Below are 21,505 nucleotides of genomic sequence, written 5' to 3'. Positions count from 1 at the left end.
GGAAATTCAGCTAAAATATTGTACAGTAAGATATACTCAAAATGAAATGAAATGCCAGAGAAAACAAATGAGGTGCCAAACAGCATCTTGCTCCCCTCTACCTTTATTACTTCAATGTCATTTGTTTATCACTGCTTTGCTTCCATGATGTAATCTCTTTCTTCTTCAAATGTTGCTATTCTCAGAGGAATACTTTCTTCAAAATTGTAGTTTGCATGTGTTTACTTAGTACAAAAACAAATGAAAAAGAAATGCGAAATTCCCTGGTGCTGGAATTCTTTTTTTGGGGTTTCTCAAAATCTAATCAAATAACCTGGAAACAAAAAGGATGTAAGTTATTAAAATCAATGAGTAATGATTCTAAATTTACATAGGCATGTACTTGCAATAGCACCTTATTTAAAGTAATCCACTCATGTATCCTTTTACCCCAAGAATGATCCGGTTGTTCTTTTTTTAATTAAGGAAATTTTATGGCACTTATTAATTAATACACTGAGACACGAACGTATGAAACTGAATGGATACATTTTGTAATCATTCTAATATTATACATCCATGGAGTAAAGAGAGAAATACATTGTATCCTGGATTTTTGAACTGCATTGACTTCGGTCTGCTGGGAGCATTAACTCTCTATTCTCTTTACCTTCTCCCCTAAAAAAGACCCCTTAGAAACCCTCAAGTTGTACCTGTGAATAAGGTCTCGTTTAGTGGGCAGCCCATGCCCAATATAATGTCTCGGATAAGGCGAATGCTGCCACCTCAGTTTTCATTCCGCTTTTTTATGGAAGTGACTTGCCCATATCCTCCAGTGTGCTCCAGCACAACCATCTCAATCTCTCCTTCCCATTTACGTTTTTTTCAAAATTAATGTGATATCTTGAATCATGAGTATACTTCCTCACCTGATCGCTCTTGTTCAGCATTTGCGCCTATTTGATTCGAATGAGAAAATATAGTTGCTAAACTTCATGCAAAGCAATGCTATAAAAACAGCTGTGCTGCACAAAATCCTATTTAGAACATCACAAAAATACTTTGAGGTAACTGGCAGAGATAATATCTCCCACTCACCACTCATCAAACCTTACATCTTCAAAATAGCAGCTTTCTGGAGAAACATTTTGGGACTAATACATGCTCACATGAAGGAATGGATCAACTCAAGAATTGCTGGCATTATATGAAGCACGGTACCAAAGAAAATACTACCTTAAACTGAATGGATCCAGGAGTGGGGAACCAGAGACCCACTACAACAGAGGAAGAGGTGGATGCAGTATTTGTGATTAATGGCCTGATTTAGAATTTGGCAGATGAGTTACTCCGTCACAGTCATGACAGATATCCTGTCCACCGAATTATGATCTCCATTGGCTATTATGGGATTGTAATACAGTGGACGGGATATCCATCACATTTGTGACTGAGTAATCCCCTTCGCCAACCTGTAAATCAGGCCCTAAGTCAGTATGTGAAGATTTTGAGCAACAGGCAAACCCATGAAAGCAACCCAAAGTAGAATCAGGTGTCAATAGGAGCCGTCTTGATCAGATGCATTTATGCAATGTCATATGTGGGATTTCCAGCTTGGATCCTGTAGCGTACCCTTAAATAAGTACAACCCTTTCCTTAAAAGGTACAGTCCTGTACCTGGCTTGACAGGCACACCAAAATAAAAGGGAGAGTGTATGAAAGATGTTATTCAGCCCGAACTTGGTGTCCATGGCCATGTGAAATGTCACAAGCTGTCACAGAAATGTGTCCCACAAAGGGTCAATTCACATTTTTGTCAGTGTAAAGTACATAGAAGCTGCAGAGCAGTCCATTCAGTAAGACACACGTTGGTTTCCAGAGGTAAAAATTAGGGCACCTAATGCTCCAATTTTTAAGGTTGCTGGTCAAGCATTTAGGCTAATCCAGAAGATGTGCTAAGCATTTGTTGTACTTACAAATCCAATCATGCACCACACACACTCAATGAATAACTCGAGACCAGAATTTATAATAATACTTCAGACTTTTATATATAATTTAAGACCAAAATCATTAAGTTACATTAAGTACTTTTTGAGATATGACTTGTCAAAGTTTTAATAAAGTTAGGGCCACATGTACCAACGTTTGGTTTTGAGACTCGCAATTTGCGAGTCGCTAAACATTATGTTGTATGGTGTCAATGACACTATTAGCGATTCGCAAGGGGGTCGCAAATGCCCTCCTCAGGATTATTCATTGAGTAGGTCGCAATTTGCAACCGCTTGGGAATGGCGGCCCTCACAGGGATAGTGACCTGCTGGAGACAGCAGACCACGAAGTCTGTGACTGCTTTTAAATAAAGCAGTTTTTTTTTCAATGCAGCCCGTTTTCCTTAAAGGAAAACGAGATGCATTTCAAAAATAAAAGAATGAAATGTTTTTGTTTCAGTTTTTCAGAGCAGGCAGTGGTCCATAAGACCACTGCCTGCTCTGAAAAAATGTTTTCACTGACATTCACAAAGGGGAAGGGGACCCCTTCCTGTTTGTGAATGGGTTAGCACCAGTGTGACACTTGTGCTAACTGCGATTGTTTTGCGACCGCATTCGTGGTCACATAACAATCATACATGAGACTGCGAGTCGCAATTAGGAAGGGAACACCCCTTCCTAATTGTGAGTCGCAATCCCTTTTTGAGATTTTGTAAATAGTTTGCCGAGTCACAAAAATGGGTTGGTACATGGTAATGTGCATTTTTCACGTCACAAACATTCACTGTTTGCAATGTGCAAAAGGCTACGTACATGTGGCACATAGTTTTTCTGTGCATAATTACACACCCTAGGAATCAATAGGCAGTCACTTTTAAAAATGCATTAAAAATCGTACAATTGGGTTACCAGTCTCTTCTTTTGCTGGATGGTCAAAGAAGTCAGTGGGCAGATTGTGCCAGCTGGAAAGCCTCTGGATTCTGGCGGGAGCAGAGCTGGAAAGTCTCTTAGCACAGGCACAGGGACACTTTGGGGGGCCACCTGGAAAAGGAGCTGGTTTGCAAATTTAAAGATGGTACCTTGTGGTCCCCTTGAGCTGTCAAGGTCACAAGAGGTTAGGAACCCAGGGCACACAGCAGATTCTGTGATGCAGGGCTCAGGGTGGCAGGAAGCAGGATGAATAAGAAGTCTTGGATGCTATGTGCAAAGGAACCCTTTGGAGCTGGAAGTAAGTCTTCTTCTGATGTCCTTGCAGAATGACCAGGGGGCTCTGGTGGGAGGTCCAGGGTGTCACTGAAGTCCCTTGACTGGGGCTTCCTCCTGGTCCAGTTGCAGCTCTGGGTTAGCTGTTTTTGGTGGTGTCCAACGTGCACTGACCAGTACATGGGTTTTTTGGCACAACTTGACCATGGGCGGGTGCTGTACCACCAAAGTTGATACACTTACATGACTCATCTTGGCTGTTGTTGGTGCTTTGTTGGGTCTGTCTGTGACTTCTGGTTGTGGAAACATTGTCAAGTCTGCTGGTTACTTTTAGGTTTCTTTGGTTTCTTCAGTGGTGCCTCCACTCAGGAATGAGATCTCAGGCTATTCCCTAAATCTGGAGATCCTTGGGGTCTTCTGAGGTTGGTCCAGAGGTCAGCTCCTCTGCAGCAGTGATTGTAAGGACTCTGTGCAGCAAGCAGAGGTCTTGGAGCTTCTTCTGGTGCAGCAGGTCCTCTGTTCACATCCTGTCGGGTTCTTTGGTGCTGTCTTCTTTTCTTCATGATGAGTCTACCTTCTTGGTCTAGGGGAGCCCACTAAATTCTGAATTTAGTGGGCATTTTGTGGGCGTTTTAGGGGGAACCTGGTAGTGTCCAATGAGACACTTACCCTTGGGTGGTTGCACCCACTACAGTGACCACTTCCTATGGAAAGGGTCACTTCTCAAAAACTCATTGGCTATTCTCCTGCCATCTAAATTGAAATTGGGTGTTCACTTCACCTGCAAGTCCCTAGGGACGATGCATGCCAGGTGAGGTCATTCCTCTTATCCTTAGTTAGGTTTCCCACCTTTGTGCCTGCCAAAAGTGGGCGATTGCAAAGGGGGATGCCGGCTGCTGCTATCAGCAGGTGTGGGGGCTCGAGTTTCAAGGGTGGTACCCTTTTTAAACTCACTGCCAGGAGAGTGCACATTCCTGAGGGAGGGGGTGTTAGCTCCTCTACCCAGGAAGGGTATTGTCATTCAATCCAGAGAGCCAGGGCTCTCCCCCAGGTTTGTTTATTGACTATCTGGAAGTGGCAGGCTAGATGGAACCAGTCAGCAACTATGCCAGATAGGTTAGCTTTTGCAGGGGGTGCCTCTAAGGTGACCCCTGGGTACTTTTGGGGTTAAATCCAATACTGGTATCAGTTTGGATTTATCATCCTGAGTTGCTTGATACCAAACAACCCAGGGTGCAGAGTGGCCATCATGTAGCTGGGGAACTCGTGTATGACCAGTTTCTAGTAAATGTACTTAAAATGGCTGCTCTGTTCACTCACTATGTGCCAGGTTTGGCAAGGACACAGTAGGGGCATATTGCTCATGCAATCATGCTCTCATATATAGTATGGTGGACTTGCCTTAGGGCTGTAAGGCCTACCAGAGGGGCGACTTACCCATAACATATGCAGTGTAGGGTGGACAGGGCACCAAGGAGTTTGCCTTTTTAGTTTTGCCCCAGTACACTCAGCCATCAATGGCAGTGCTGGGTGCATCTGGGTTCAGGGCCCTCTGTATAGTACTCCAGTTTTGTTCTCTACTGAGTAGCTTTTGCTAATAAAAGCAACAGGCTGGTCATGTCCTTCATCATTCCTTGGGGAAAAGACCACTTTTATACCCATTTCTGAAGCATCTGTCTGCACTGTGAATTCCCTAGAGTATTCTGGTGCTTGTAGAACTGGAGTAGAAAACACAGCTTTCTTCAGAGTGTCAAAGGTCTCTTGACAACTCAATGTCCAGTTGATTTTTTTGGGCATCATCTTGGAGGTAAGCTCTGTGAGACGGGCATCTATTGTACCATAATCGTTCACAAACCTCCTGTAATATCCAGTTAAGCCAAGGAATGCCCTGACTTGTGTCTGGATAGTGGGAGCTTCCCAAGCCAGAATAGTCTGAATCTTAGGTTGTAGATGTTGCACTTGACCTCAATCAACTAGGTGGCCCAAGCGCACTACTTTCCCCTACCCTACTAGTACTTACTGGCCTTGATAGTGAGGCCTGCCTTCTGCAGAGCCTCAAGGACCTTGTCAGGGTGAATTAGGTGATCCTGCCAGGTGGAACTATAGACACCTATGTCATCTAAGTAAGCTGCACTAAAAGTTTCCAATCCAGCAATGACTTGGTTTAGCAACCTTTGGAAGGTGTCAGGTGTATTTTTAAGTCCAAAGGACATAACAGTGAACTGATAATGCCCATTAGGAGAAGAGAATACTGACCTCTCTTATGCTCCTGGGGTCAGACCAATCTGCAAGTACCCCAATGTTAAACAAAAGTACTTAGATACTTGGCTGCACTAATCTGTCATTGAGCTCATAAGCTCTTAGGACTGGGTGGGAATGTGTCTTGGTCACTGAGTTGAGGCCCCTGCAATCCATACAAAACCTCATTTCCTTCTTGTCAGTGTGACACCCAAATCCAACATTTTCTTGACTTCAGCTTCTATGCTTTCTCAGACATAGTCAGATGGTCGGTAGAGTTTTGACAGGCAGGCTGTCACCAGTGTCCGCATCATGAGTACAGCAGTTTGTCCTCCCATGGGTCAGAGAAAATAGGCAAGCATACTGTTTGTGGACTTGCCTGTAATCAGCCTGCGGTTGTCTTAAGAGGGTATCTGATAAGACCGCTCCATCTCCAGAACCATCTTGGGAATTGCTGGAGAGGAAATCAGGGAGAGTTCACTCTCATCTTCCTGTCCCTCACCTGTAACCATGAGCATGGTCACATCACCTCTATAAAAGGGTTTTAAGTGGTTGACATTGATGATTCTTTTGGGGTTCTTGTGACTGGCGGGGTCCTCTAGATAAGTGACTCCCCCTTTTCTTTCAAGGATGGGAAAGGGCCCAGACCATTTGTCCTGGAGGGCACTTGCAGCAACAGATTCCAACACCCAAACTTTCTGCCCTGGATAGATTTCCACCATAGCAGCATTTTGGTCATACCAAAGATTTTGATGCTCTTGGCTGACCTGAAGGTTTTTGCTGGCTTCCTCCATGCACTCAGCTATTCCGGAATCTAGGCCAAGCATAGAGTCCACAATATCCTGTTTGGTCTCTTTGAGAGGTCTCTCCCAGCCTTCCCTTACAAGACTCAGTGGTACCCTAACAGGGTGCCCAAACACAAGTTCCAAAGGAGAAAAATCTTCTCCGTTTTGTGAAACTTCCCTGTAGGCAAACAGCAGGCAAGGAAGTAGGACATCCCATTTCCTTCTGAGTTCTTCAGGGAGTCCTACAATCATGCCTTTTAGGGTCTGGTTGAACCCTTCTAACCAGCCCATTGGTTTGTGGATGTATGGGGCAGTAAATTTATAAGTCACTCTACATTCCTGCCACATGTGTTTTAAGTATGCAGACATGAAGTTTGAACCCCTGTCTCATACTGCCTCATTAGGGAACCTAACCCAGGTAAAGATACCCAGGAGGGCCTTTGCAACTGCAGGTGAAGTGATTCTCCTAAGGGGAATAGCCCCAGGATACCTGGTGGCATGATCAAGTACCACTAATATATATCAAAGTCCTGATGCTGTTGGATGGTCAAGGGGGCTAACAAAATCAACCCCTACCCTTTCAAAGGGAGCCCCAATCACAGGTAGTGGTTTTAAGGGGACCTTTAAGTGCCCACCTGCCTTGCCACTGGCTTGGCATGAGGGATAGGACTGACAAAAGTTCTTCAATGTTTGTGACATACCTGGCCAGTAGAAGTGGTTAACCAACCTACTCCATGTCTTATTCTGGCCCAAATGCCCTCCTAGGGGATGTCACAGGCTAGAGTGAGAAGTAAGTTCCTGAACATCTGTAGCACTACCACCCTACTAGTTGCACCAGTCTTAAAGTCTTTGGCCTCAGTGAATAGGAGGCCCTCCTCCCATTAGACCCTGTGAGTACCACTGACATGTCCTAGCTCCTCCGGAGTCGCTTGCTGTCTCAGGCCTTCAAGAGTGGGACACTCTCTTTCTCCCTGGCACAGATCTTCCCTGGAGGGTCCCCCTGGGCCCAAGAGCTCTGGATGATAAGGCACAAGCTCTTGAGGCTCTGTTCCCTGTAAGGTGTGTGACTCCTCCTCCTGAGAATAGGGGTCCTATCTTGGGATCTGTTTTGAAGCTGATCCTGTAGTCTTCTTGCCTTTTCTTTTGGAAGGCTGGTTCACTATTTCAGGATCCAGATCTCCTTTTTCTCTCTGAAGTTTGCTCTGTTCCCTAGTCTTAACAAAAGTCCACTCAGGGATCCCAAGCATTTCTGAATTGGTCTTTAGCTCTACCTCAGCCCAGGGAGAATGATCCAGGTCATTACCAAGTAGACAATCTACAGGGATGGATGAGGGCACAACTACTTGTTTCTGCCCTGCTATTCTTTCCAATTCAAAGTTTACCATGGCCACGGGGTGGAACTTGGTGTCTTTGTCAGCATAGGTGACAGGATAAAACCTCTCTACCAGGAACTGATTTGAGGGAAGCAGGTGCTGAGATATCATGGTGATACTAGTCCCTGTATCTCTCAAGGCTTCTGTTTTCTCCCCATTAATCACAGGGTGCTGCCTGTATTTTTTCATTTTACTTGGCCAGGTAGCACAGGATAAATCTACTCCACCCTCAGTGCCTAATGTTGTCTCTGTGGGGGCACTGACATGGTCTGGCCACACATCTGGCCTCATCTGGACATTGGCAACTGCATTTACTGTAGGTTGACTAGAGGCATTTTTTTCGTTTTTACAGCCAGGGTCTCCAGTTTGGTGCCCTTTGGTTCTGCAATCTTGGCACCAAGCCTTGCTGAGGTCGAAGTGTTTCCCTTTGTCCCCTCTACCAGACTGTGAGAAGTCACTGATCTCACCCTCCTGTGCATATTTGTAGGGGCCTTGAGAAGACTCTTTGTTGTTTTTACCCTGGCTCCCATCTTTCTCTTGAGGGGACTTTTTAGCCTCTTTCTTTTCATTTCCCCACCAGTGGTAGTTTTGGTCACCATTGTTTTGACGCAGTGGTTTGCCTTCCTCCCAAACTCTTGAGGGGAAAGTGGGCCCAGCTCAACCAGATGTTGATGTAGCCTATCACTGGAACAATTACTCAACAGATGCTCTTTCACAAACAAACTGTACAGCCCATCACAATCTTGTACCTTGTTCCCAGCTAACCAACCACCCAGCATTTTTACTGAATAGTCTACAAAGTCAACCCAGGTCTGGCTCTGGGATTTGCACGCCGCCCTGAAGTTTATCCTGTACTCTTCAGTTGTAAATCCAAAGCCCTCAATCAGGGTACCCTTTTGAGGTCATATGATTTAGAATCTGCCTCATTCAGTGTCATTAGCCTATCACTGCACTTTCTGAGAATAACTCCCACATAAGGGTGCCCCATTGTTTCTTTTCTATTTCCCACCCAATGCAGGCTCTTTCAAAGGCAGAAAACCATTTCACTATATTATCCCCTCCAGTGAAGGGAGGGACAACTTATTTTTGGTGTTTGATGTTGAAAGCTTTTTCTTTCAATGCTTGTATGCTGCTACCAGAGATGGGTGTGAGCCCAACTGTTTTCTTTGTTGTTCTATCTCCAAAAGCTGACTTTCTAAAGCCAGTCTTTTGGTCAGCCTGGCAATGTCCAGGTCTGTGTCTGTGGGTGCTCTAGAGCTTCTGAGGGAAGAGGAACTACCCTCATCCCTAGAGGATGGTACAATCAGTGCTGCTAAACTCAGGGGCTTGCCCTTAATTTCCCATGCCCTGAGTACTGGGGTACCAATTTACTAGGGACTTACAGTGATATGTAAGAGTGTAACCAATTGTGCCAAGCATCACAACAGGTTTAGGGAAAGGGCTCTGGTCCAGGGAACCTGGTTAGCAGAGGCCGTGGCACTACAACTTCAAGGACACATCAACATCAGGCAAAAAGTGGGGGCTAACCATGGAAAAAGAGGCCTCCTCTCACATCATGTTACATTCCCACATGATGCAAACTTAAATACTGTAACACAAACAGTATGTTATATTATGTACTTGGAATGTAATAACTAGGAGTCATGTTTAGAGTTTGGTGTATCATTTGTCATTCTTCTGCTTGGCAGTACAGAGAAAACCATCAGACTTGAGGTTAAATTACTTCCATGTTAGGAATATCAACAGTTGTTTCCACCGTTTTCCATGGCAGAGTGAAGGCTGCAATTATTTTTACTATGTTGGTGTTTGCCCTTTCTCTATTGGTGGACACAGTTTTAGCACGTTTGAGGTGGTGGACCATCCTCAGCTATATTTAGAATGACTCACCAATGTGGAGTAATGGTCCAACCACTGTGGCAGAAATGTCAATGATCAACATGAACAAGTAAGAAGGACATCTATCAAAGTTTGAGGAACAGTCCTACAAGACACGCCTGGCCAATTTCAAACAATTACCAACATCTCTGTTTTCTCTCCTGCAAAGCTTGCAAACCATCACAACAAACCAGTTACCACTCACACTACAGACCATTGCCTCACAGAAATGATCAGCAGTGGTAAGTAGAATAGACTCCTGCTTCTTAGAAAACAAGCTTATATGACTGGTAGGTGAAATTGTTTTTTGGAGCACCAGTGCAGACTACAATCACGAGTCAGTGTAGAAAACTGTTAACCCGAATAGTGGAGGGAGTGAGAATGAGTAATCTCAATCCATAACCGGTTGAAATTCAGGAGTTTGGCAACGTGGCTAGTAAGCTAGTGTGCAAAGGAGATGAGTCCATCTACCTAATGCAGAAACATTAAAAGTAAATGTATGATCATATTGAGTCAAAAACTAGAGTAAAAGGCAGCAAGGGCAATGTTAGTGCTTTGGAAGCATTTAAAACATCAAGTTAAAAGAGTGACAAAAAGAGAATGTAAATTCACAGCAAAGTGCTAGTGCTGAGGCAGGTTGATAACATAATTTTTTCACAGTCAAACCTCAGGCATTCGAAAGGAGCATGGTGGTAAAAGCAAGTTTTCACAGTCAAATTTGAGGCACCTGACTGTTGGTCTGTTCACCGAGGAGCAAGGTGCAGTTAACACCCACTGTAATAACAGAAAACTATATGGGGAGGTGGTGGGGATTGGCTCATACAGCTACTTTGATGGACTTAAAAATCATCAGATGAAAGGTATAGTCTCACAGAATCGGAGGGCAAAGATTTCAATTGAACACTAAGGGGGTTATTACAACTTTGGAGGAGGTGGTAATCCGTCCCAAATGTGAAGGATATACCACCAGCCGTATTAGGAGTTCCATAGGATATAATGGGCTCATAATACGGCTGGTGGTATATCCGTCACTTAACCGTCACTTTTAGGACGGATTAACACCTCCTCCAAAGTTGTAATAACCCCCTAAATATTGATTAAATAATGGTCCCCTCAAGGGTGAGGACAGCAAAGTAAATTCTAACCAAAGACTCAGCTTTTTAAATTGGGTACCAGCTAGGGGATCACTAACAGTAAGGGACCAAGGTAACTCTGCAAAGCACTTAAGAAGCCAAGTTTATTGACAGCTAAAGCAACAAACATGGTCAACAGAATGATTAGGGTTGTGTTGTCTGGGTTAAAGGAGGCAATGTTGGCCAGCCAGCATGACTAAATACCCAGTTCATTCCTTTTTCACTTCAAAAAGGGATTTGCATTCTTCTAGAAGGGCCGGTCAGAGGCTGACAATGTCTTCAAAGGATTCCTCACACAGACCACAACTCCTGCATGTTGTTTCTTCCTAAGGCCAGCCCCATCTGCCAAGATGTTTTTAATAGAGGCCATTCTCCGAGCCTGAGGGCCATGAATCGTACTTTCTGAAGTTTAAGGTAGGTACAGGACAGGTAGGATGAAGGGGATGCTGGCTGATAGGAACTGATAACCTCCCAAGCATGCTTGCACTTAGCTAAAGTAGCCTTGTCAGAGTGATATGAAACGATGCATACACATTTTGTAATGCATTGCTGGAAGGCAGGTTGATTCAAGTTGGAAGCCCTGAGTTTCCTCATGTTTAAGATGCTTAGGCAGTCTTCAGGGTACAGTTGGTATGGTTGCCTAGGGCCACCAGTGTTATTCTCGCTCCATTGCAGCACCTCTAAATAGTCACCTCTGGCAGCCCTTAGTTTTTATCATGAATTTAGAAAGACACCAGCTCTAGTGGCCCGCTGTTCACAGAGGCCCGTTTCAGTCCAATCTAGGTAGTGGAAGAGTATCTCGGCAGGCAGAGAACAAATCTATATATCCTGCTAGCAAGATTATTCAAGAGTTTGCTATTTTTTCCCAGTAGAATTTCACTATGGTTGGACAATGTAGGCATAATTGTTGACCCCATAGCTTTCAGGAAGAGGAGAAATTGTGGCCCCTTTTGACAGAGTCATTTGAAGGGCCAGGGCTTTTGTGTCAACTTCCTTCTGTTGCCAAACAAGGGAGCCTCTTGCATTGATAAGGACCCCCATATACTTGTATGAGTGATCGTTGTGGAGAGAGTGAATAGAGCTTTTAATGAGCAGCAGTTTTGTTATGACATCCACAGGAAGTAAAACGTGTTTGGAAGACTCTGTTCCCTCTATGCAATTTCCTCTCAGCATTCTTTTAGCATTCTTTGGAGTACTGCTTTTCTCAGTCCCCTCATCCTCTTGCTCTGGAAGGAGACAGTGTTGGGATCTTGCATCAAAAAGTGCCGTTTGAAAAGCTCTTTACCAAAACCTACTTATAAATAATTTACCCATGATAAATACTTCTAACTCGAGTGACTTATTCCCTGTGAACGTAGTAATCATGTAGTGGGAAGCCATATGAAACATTTTCAATTTGTGGACTTGGTAGCCACCATGCCATAATCTGAAATAACAATCACTTAAGAGATAGTTTTCTGACTTAACAGCCTTTGTATAGCTCTTCACTCATCTAGTGTAAGTGTGATACCAAGACAATGAAAGAACATCACCACAATGCAGTCCAAATTGACAGAATAAGTAATTTTGCATACCCTCAGTAGCATACATACTGGCATAACTGAAAAAGCTGAACGAACAGGCCCATTAGGTTACTCAACCCACATCCACTCTTTCTACCTATTGATACAAGAACATCAACATCCAGCAGTGTTGTGTCTTATGCTCTAACTACTAGCACTGGACAAAGAATATCTGAGTGTTCTGAGGCCCACTACCTCCAATTTGCCCAATATTCTGTTCCAAACTAAATCCTGCCACATATCACCTGTGTGAGGAGGACAGGAAAGATCTATGTCCATCTCACCTGATTCTCATGGCCCTACCCAAACTGCAGTTGGCATGGAGGTCCAAGGTACAGAATAGGTGTCAATATAATCTATTAAACTAGAATGGCAGTACTGTGCTGCAGGAGGCACAGTATAACAAGATTATCTATCCACTGAAGGTGCAGTATCTCCTTTTTGACACAGCAACATTAGCTCAAAGGCTGTAGTGTGGGTTGTTGCAAGATGACATTCGCCTCCTAATGGCAGCAATGTGTGACCTGGAAGCAGCTTTTCATGACCAACAATATTATTCTCCCTTTTATCCACTACCGCATCAAGGGTTTCAAATATCATGGAGAGGTCACACTGTCACAAACTACAGTCCCAGAAACCCAAACCACTGTTTCTGCTAGGAACACCCTAACTGCCCTTCACAGCAGGTGTCCCGCTATCTAAGCCCTGCACTACAAATGCAGACTTCACTCTACACCTATAGTGGATGTATTTTTCCATATCTACTCTGTACTTTCATGTCTGCTCTTAGGTGCTAAACAACTACTGGCCCAACCTCATAACACCTTAACCCCTTCGCTGCCAGGCCTTTTTCCCCTCCTGTGCCGAGCCATTTTTTGGCTATTTGGAGCAGTTCGCGCTTAGGCCCTCATAACTTTTTGTTCACATAAGCTACCCACGCCAAATTTGCGTCCTTTTTTTCCAACATCCTAGGGAATCTAGAGGTACCCAGACTTTGTGGGTTCCCCAGAAGGAGGCCAAGAAATTAGCCAAAATACAGTGTAAATTTGTTTTTTTCAAAAAAATGGGAAAAAGGGGCTGCAGAAGAAGGCTTGTGTTTTTTCCTCTGAAAAGGGCATCAACAAAGGGTTTGCGGTGCTAAAATCACCAGCTTCCCAGCTTTCTGGAACAGGCAGACTTGAATCAGAAAACTCAATTTTTCAACACAATTTTGGCATTTTACTGGGACATATCCCATTTTTATGATTTTTTGTGCTTTCAGCCTCCTTCCGGTCAGTGACAGAAATGGGCATGAAACCAACGCTGGATCCCAGAAACCGCAACATTTCTGAAAAGTAGACATAATTCTGAATTTAGCAAGGGGTAATTTGTGTAGATCCTACAAGGGTTTCCTACAGAAAATAACAACTGAAAAAGAAAAATATTGAAATTGAGGTGAAAAAAACATACATTTTTCTCTACGTTTTACTCTGTAACTTTTTCCTGCAATGTCAGATTTTCAAAAGCAATATACAGTTAAGTCTCCTGGACTCTTCTGGTTGCGGGGATATATAGGGCTTGTAGGTTCATCAAGAACTCTAGGTACCCAGAGCCAATAAATGATCTGCACCCTGCAGTGGGTTTTCATTCTATACCGGGTGTACAGCAATTCATTTGCTGAAATATAAAGAGTAAAAAATAGCTATCAAGAAAACCTTTGTATTTCCAAAATGGGCACAAGATAAGGTGTTGAGAGGCAGTGGTTATTTGCACATCTCTGAATTCCGGGGTGCCCATACTAGCACGTGAATTACAGGGCATTTCTCAAATAGACGTCTTTTTTACACACTGTCTTACATTTGGAAGGGAAAAAAGTAGAGAAAGACAAGGGGCAATAACACTTGTTTTGCTATTCTATGTTCGCCCAAGTCTCCCTAGCACCCGCGACAGGATATGCCCCAAAACACAACGTGGACACATCACAGAAAACAGAGCTGTTTTTTGCAAAGTGCCTACCTGTAGATTTTGGCCTCTAGCTCAGCCGGCACCTAGGGAAACCTACCAAACCTGTGCATTTTTTAAAACTAGAGACCTAGGGGAATCCAAGATGGGGTGACTTGTGGGGCTCTGACCAGGTTCTGTTACCCAGAATCCTTTGCAAACCTCAAAATTTGGATAAAAAAACACATTTTCCTCACATTTCGGTGACAGAAAGTTCTGGAATCTGAGAGGAGCCACAAATTTCCTTCCACCCAGCGTTCCCCCAAGTCTCCCGATAAAAATGATACCTCACTTGTGTGGGTAGGCTTAGCGCCCGCGACAGGAAATGTCCCAAAACACAAAGTGGACACATCCCATTTTTTGACAGAAAACAGAGCTGTTTTTTGCAAAGTGCCTACCTGTAGATTTTGGCCTCTAGCTCAGCCGGCACCTAGGGAAACGTACCAAACCTGTGCATTTTTTAAAACTAGAGACCTAGGGGAATCCAAGATGGGGTGACTTGTGGGGCTCTGACTCGGTTCTGTTACCCAGAATCCTTTGCAAACCTCAAAATTGGCTAAAAAACCATATTTTCCTCACATTTCAGTGACAGAAAGTTCTGGAATCTGAGATGAGCCACAAATTTCCTTCCACTCAGCGTTCCCCCAAGTCTCCTGATAAAAATGGTACCTCACTTGTGTGGGTAGGCCTAGCGCCCGCGACAGGATATGCCCCAAAACACAACGTGGACACATCACAGAAAACAGAGCTGTTTTTTGCAAAGTGCCTACCTGTAGATTTTGGCCTCTAGCTCAGCCGGCACCAAGGGAAACCTACCAAACCTGTGCATTTTTTTAAAACTAGAGACCTTGGGGAATCCAAGATGGGGTGACTTGTGGGGCTCTGACCAGGTTCTGTTACCCAGAATCTTTTGCAAACCTCAAAATTTGGCTAAAAAAAACATTTCCCTCACATTTCGGTGACAGAAAGTTCTGGAATCTGAGAGGAGCCACAAATTTCCTTCCACCTTGCGTTCCCCCAAGTCTCCCGATAAAAATTATACCTCACTTGTGTGGGTAGTTCTAGCGCCCGCGACAGGAAATGTCCCAAAACACAAAGTGGGCAGATCCCATTTTTTGACAGAAAACAGAGCTGTTTTTTGCAAAGTGCCTACCTGTAGATTTTGGCCTCTAGCTCAGCCGGCACCTAGGGAAAACCACCAAACCTGTGCATTTTTGAAAACTAGAGACCTAGGGGAATCCAAGATGGGGTGACTTGTGGGGCTCTGACCAGGTTCTGTAACCCAGAATCCTTTGCAAACCTCAAAATTTGGCTAAAAAAACACATTTTCCTCACATTTCGGTGACAGAAAGTTCTGGAATCTGAGAGGAGCCACAAATTTCCTTCCACCCAGCGTTCCACCAAGTCTCCCGATAAAAATGATACCTCACTTGTGTGGGTAGTCCTAGCGCCCGCGTCAGGAAATGTCCCAAAACACAAAGTGGGCAGATCCCATTTTTTGACAGAAAACAGAGCTGTTTTTTGCAAACTGCCTACCTGTAGATTTTGGCCTCTAGCTCAGCCGGCACCTAGGGAAACCTACCAATCCTGTGCATTTTTGAAAACTAGAGACCTAGGGGAATCCAAGATGGGGTGACTTGTGGGGCTCTGACCCAGTTCGGTTACCCAGAATCCTTTGCAAATCTCAAAATTTGGCTAACAAAACAAATTTTCCTCACATTTCGGTGACAGAAAGTTCTGGAATCTGAGAGGAGCCACAAATTTCCTTCCACTCAGCGTTCCCCCAAGTGTCCCGATAAAAATGGTACCTCACTTGTGTGGGTAGGCCTAGAGCCCGCGACAGGAAATGGCCCAAAACACAACGTGGACACATCACATTTTTTCATAGAAAACAGTGCCTACCTGTGGATTTTGGCCTCTAGCTCAGCCGGCACCTAGGGAAACCTTGCAAACCAGCGCACTTATGAAAACTTGAAACCCAGGGGAATCCAAGATGGGGTGAATTGTGGGGCTCTGACCAGGTTCTGTTACCCAGAATCCTTTGCAAACCTCACAATTTGGCTAACGGAACCCGTTTTCCTCACATTTCGGTGACAGAAAGTTCTGGAATCTGAGAGGAGTAACAAATTTCCTTCTACCTAGCGTTCCCCCAAGTCTCCCGATAAAAATTATACCTCACTTGTGTGGGTAGGCCTAGCGCCCCCGACAGGAAATGGCCCAAAACACACCGTGGACACATCACATTTTTTCATAGAAAACAGAGCTGTTTTTTGCAAAGTGCCTACCTGTAGATTTTGGCCTCTAGCTCAGCCGGCACCTAAGGAAACCCACCAAACCTGTGCATTTTTGAAAACTAGAGACCTAGGGGAATCCAAGATGGGGTGACTTGTGGGGCTCTGATCCAGTTCTGTTACCCAGAATCCTTTGCAAACCTAAAAATTTGGCTAAAAAAACACATTTTCCTCACATTTCGGTGACAGAAAGGTCTGGAATCTGAGAGGAGCCACAAATTTCCTTCCACCCAGCATTCCCCCAAGTCTCCCGATAAAAATGATACCTCACTTGTGTGGGTAGGCCTAGCGCCCGCGACAGGAGACGCCCCAAAACGCAACCTGGACACATCCAATTTTTTTAAAGAAAACAGCTGTTTTTTGCAAAGTGCCTACCTGTAGATTTTGGCCTCTAGCTCAGCCGGCACTTAGGGAAACCTACAAAACCTGTGCATTTTTTAAAACTAGAGGCCTAGGGGAATCCTAGATGGGTGACTTGTGGGGCTCTGACCAGGTTCTGTTACCCAGAATCCTTTGCAAACCTAAAATTTGGCTAAAAAAATGCATTTTCCTCACATTTCGGTGACAGAAAGTTCTGGAATCTGAGAGGATCAACAAATTTCCTCCCACCCAGCGTTCCCCCAAGTCTCCCGATAAAAATGATACCTCACTTGTGTGGGTAGGCCTAGCGCCCGCGACAGGAAATGGCCCAAAACACAACATGGACACATCACATTTTTTCATAGAAAACAGTGCCTACCTGTGGATTTTGGCCTCTAGCTCAGCCGGCACCTGGGGAAACCTAGCAAACCAGCGCTTTTTTGAAAACTGGAAACCCAGGGGAATCCAAGATGGGGTGAATTGTGGGGCTCTTACCAGGTTCTGTTACCCAGAATCCTTTGCAAACCTCACAATTTGGCTAAAAAAACACGTTTTCCTCACATTTCGGGAACAGAAAGTTCTGGAATCTGAAAGGAGCCACAAATTTCCTTCCACCTAGCGTTCCCCCAAGTCTCCAGATAAAAATGATACCTCACTTGTGTGGGTAGGCCTAGCGCCCCCGACAGGAAATGGCCCAAAACACAACGTGGACACATCACATTTTTTCATAGAAAACAGTGCCTACCTGTGGATTTTGGCCTCTAGCTCAGCCGGCCCCAGGGGGAGGCAAAAATGGCCTAAAATAAATTTGTCCCCCAACCCCCGCAGGAGCGACCCTTGCCTATGGGGTCGCTCCCCCTGCGTGACATTGGCGCCAAAAAAAAATCCCTGGTGCCTAGTGGTTTCTGCCCCCCTTGGGGGCAGATTGAGCTACAATCGGCCAATCTGCCCACAAGGGGGGCAGAAATGGTCTAAATACAATTTGCCCCCCCCAGGGGAGCGACCCTTGCCTAATGGGTCGCTCCCCATCTCTAAAAAAACAAACAAACAAAAGAAAACCCACAAAAAAACTCTTTGCCCTGGCGCCTAGAGGTTTCTGCACCCCCTGGGGGCAGATCAGCCTAATACCAATAGGCCGATCTGCCACCAGGGGGGGCAGAAATGGCCTAAAATAAATTTGCCCCCCCACCCCCCTGAGGAGCGACCCTTGCCTCCAAGGTCGCTCCCCTTGCGTGACGGCGCAAAATAAAGATCCCTGGTGCCTAGTGGTTTGGGGGCAGATTGACCTACAATCGGCCAATCTGCCCCCAAGGGGGGCAGAAATGGTCTAAATACAATTTGCCCCCCAGGGGAGCGACCCTTGCCTGATGGGTCGCTCCCCATCTCTAAAAAAACAAACAAAAAAAAAAAAACACAAAAAAACTATTTGCCCTGGTGCCTAGAGGTTTCTGCCCCCCCTGGGGGCAGATCGGCCTAATACCAATAGGCCGATATGCCCCCAGGGGGGGCAGAAATGGCCTAAAATAAATTTGCCCCCCCACCCCCCCGGGGAGCGACCCTTGCCTACAAGGTCGCTCCCCTTGCATGACGGCGCAAAAAAAATATCCCTGGTGCCTAGTGGTTTCCGCCCCCCTTTGGGGCAGATTGACCTACAATCGGCCAATCTGCCCCCAAGGGGGGCAGAAATGGTCTAAATACAATTTGCCCCGCAGGGGAGCGACTCTTGCCTGATGGGTCGCTCCCCATCTCTAAAAAAACAAACAAACAAACAAAAACAAAAAACACAAAAAAACAATTTGCCCTGGCGCCTAGAGGTTTCTGCCCCCCCGGGGGCAAATCGGCCTAATACCAATAGGCCGATCTGCCACCAGGGGGGGCAGAAATGGCCTAAAATAAATTTGCTCCCCCACCCCCCCGGGGAGCGACCCTTGCCTACAAGGTCGCTCCCCTTGCGTGACGGCGCAAAAAAAAGATCCCTAGTGCCTAGTGGTTTCTGCCCCCCTTGGGGGCAGATTGACCTACAATCGGCCAATCTTCCCCCAAGGGGGGCAGAAATGGTCTAAATACAATTTGCCCCCCCTGGGAGCAACCCTTGCCCAAGGGATCACTCCCTTTTGTCAGTTTCAGAGAAAAAAAAACATCCCTGGTGTCTAGTGGGGTTTCAAAAGCCGGATTGCAAGCAATCCGGCTTTTGAAACCCTGTGAAACCCTGTGAGAGACTTCAAAGGGAAGGAAATCCAGCGCGATGGGGGAGACCCTGTGACTAATCAGCGCGCGCTCACGCGCTGACCTTACAGGGGGGTTTGGGGGGGTCGGGGTGGACGGGGAAGGGCTTCCCCTTCCATCCCTGACTTGGGGGGGGGTGGGGGGAACCCCACAGAGGGAGCGCTAGCGCTCCCTCTGGGCTCTGTGACCAGGACGTAATGGTTACGTCCTGGGCACAGCAGCACTGTGCCTCAGGACGTAACCATTACGTCCTGGGCACAGAACAGGTTAACCATTACATCCACTTTCAAAATCCCTCCTGTTACTGTGAATTAAAATTATATCTCACTTCGAAAATACGTTCATCTATTGTCTTCATTTTTCTTTGCCTCACATTTATCAGGCCAACATCAGGAAAATGATTGTGGCATACGAAGCATTGACTTGGCTATTGAATTTTTTCTTACAAAAACCTGGCTACGATATCAATCCTGTAATATAATAATATTATGTTGTGAGACTCTAGACCGTTGTTCATCTTATAATTTTTAGGGGCGAGCGCAAATGGCTCCGTTCCCTGTAGGAATCTCTCTTTCGGCTTCCAACCACGCCCATGTCACGTCAGTCACTTTCATTGGTTCGTGAGCTTGCCTTTTAAAATCCGCTTGCTTTCATTTGTGAAAGGCATGCATACATCATGTCTTTTCTGGTGTTTAGCCCACCTACACAGCACCGGTAAACTACTAAAAACATACAAGGCTCGATGTTTTTAGCATGGTTTCCGGACTACTTTATCTGTTTATTTTCCACGCAGCGCGATTGCGCTGGGGTTTACATAGCGCGATCAGGCTCGTTTTTTCCATTTTGAATTTCAGCACAATAGCATTACATTTTACATAGTGCGATCACGCTGCGTTTTATTTTAATTTTAATTTGTGTGGCAAGAAAAGTCCGGTTAGGGGTTTACAAAGCTAATAGCTCTAACTCAAGCAAATGCGAGACCCGTTGCATTGAAAATGCTTGTTTTAACCCCTTCCCCGCCACGGACGTAATGGTTACGTCCATGGCAGCGCCCGTGTGGCGCCATGGACGTAACCATTACGTCCTGAATGCTTCCCTCGGGAGAAGCGCTAGCGCTCCTCCCGAGGGCCGCCCCCCCACCCCCCTAGGTCAGGGCTGACCGGGGAATCCCTTCCCCTTCCACCCCCGACCCCCCCCACCCCCCCCTGTGATGTCAGCGCGCGAGCGCGCGCTGATTTGTCACAGGGGCCTCCCTAGTCGCGCTGGAAGCTCTGCTTCCAGCGCGATTGAAAAAGAAATGCAAAAGCATTTCTTTTTCAATCACTTGGGAGGCCCGGAGGGGCTTCAAAGGGAAGGAAAAGTATTTCCTTCCCTTTGAAGTCCCTCCGAGGGTTTCAAAAGCCGGATTGCTTGCAATCCGGCTTTTGAAACCCCACTAGACACCAGGGATTTTTTTTTTTTCATTGAAATTGACAAAAGGGAGTGACCCCTTGGGCAAGGGTCGCTCCCAGGGGGGGCATTTTTTTGAAAAGGCCTTTTCTGCCCCCAGGGGGGGCAGAAACCTCTAGGCACTAGGGACCATTTTTTTTTTTTTTTTTTTTTTTTTTTTTTTTTTTTTTTTATTGAGGTGGGGAGCGACCCCTTAGGCAAGGGTCGCTCCTCTTGGGGGAAAATTATATTTTGGCCATTTCTGCCCCCCTTGGGGGCAGATTGGCCTATTTTGATGAGGCCAATCTGCCCCCAAGGGGGGTAGAAACCACTAGACACCAGGGTTTTTTTTATTTTTATTATTGTTATTGACAAAAGGGAGCGACCCCTTGGGCAAGGGTCGCTCCCAGGGGGGGCATATTTTTGGGAAGGCCTTTTCTGCCCCCCCTGGGGGCAGATCGGCCTACTATTAGGCCGATCTGCCCCCAGGGGGGGCAGAAACCTCTAGGCACCAGGGACCATTTTTTTTTTTTTTGTTTCATTTTTTTTTTTTTTGGTGGGGAGCGACCCCTTAGGCAAGGGTCGCTCCCCTTGGGGGAAAATTATATTTTGGCCATTTCTGCCTCCCTTGGGGGCAGATTGGCCTATTTTGATGAGGCCAATCTGCCCCCAAGGGGGGTAGAAACCACTAGACACCAGGGAGTTTTTTCTTTGCGTGAATTTCACGCAAAAGGAGCGACCCCTTAGGCAAGGGTCGCTCCCTGGGGGGGAGGGCAATTTATTTTAGGCCATTTCTGCCCCCCCTGAGGGCAGATCGGCCTATTATTAGGCCGATCTGCCCCCAGGGGGGGAAGAAACCTCTAGGCGCCAGGGCAAATTTTTTTTTTGTGTTTTTTTTTTTTGTTCTTTCTTTTTTTTAGAGATGGGGAGCGACCCATCAGGCAAGGGTCGCTCCCCTGGGGGGCAAATTGTATTTAGACCATTTCTGCCCCCCTGGGGGCAGATTGGCCGATTTTAGGTCAATCTGACCCCAAGGGGGCAGAAACCACTAGGCACCGGGGATTTGTTTTTTGGCGCCAAT

This window comes from Pleurodeles waltl, chromosome 8 (assembly GCF_031143425.1).
Source record: "Pleurodeles waltl isolate 20211129_DDA chromosome 8, aPleWal1.hap1.20221129, whole genome shotgun sequence".
Taxonomy (NCBI): Eukaryota; Metazoa; Chordata; class Amphibia; order Caudata; family Salamandridae; genus Pleurodeles; species Pleurodeles waltl.
This window is presented reverse-complemented; position numbering follows the sequence as displayed.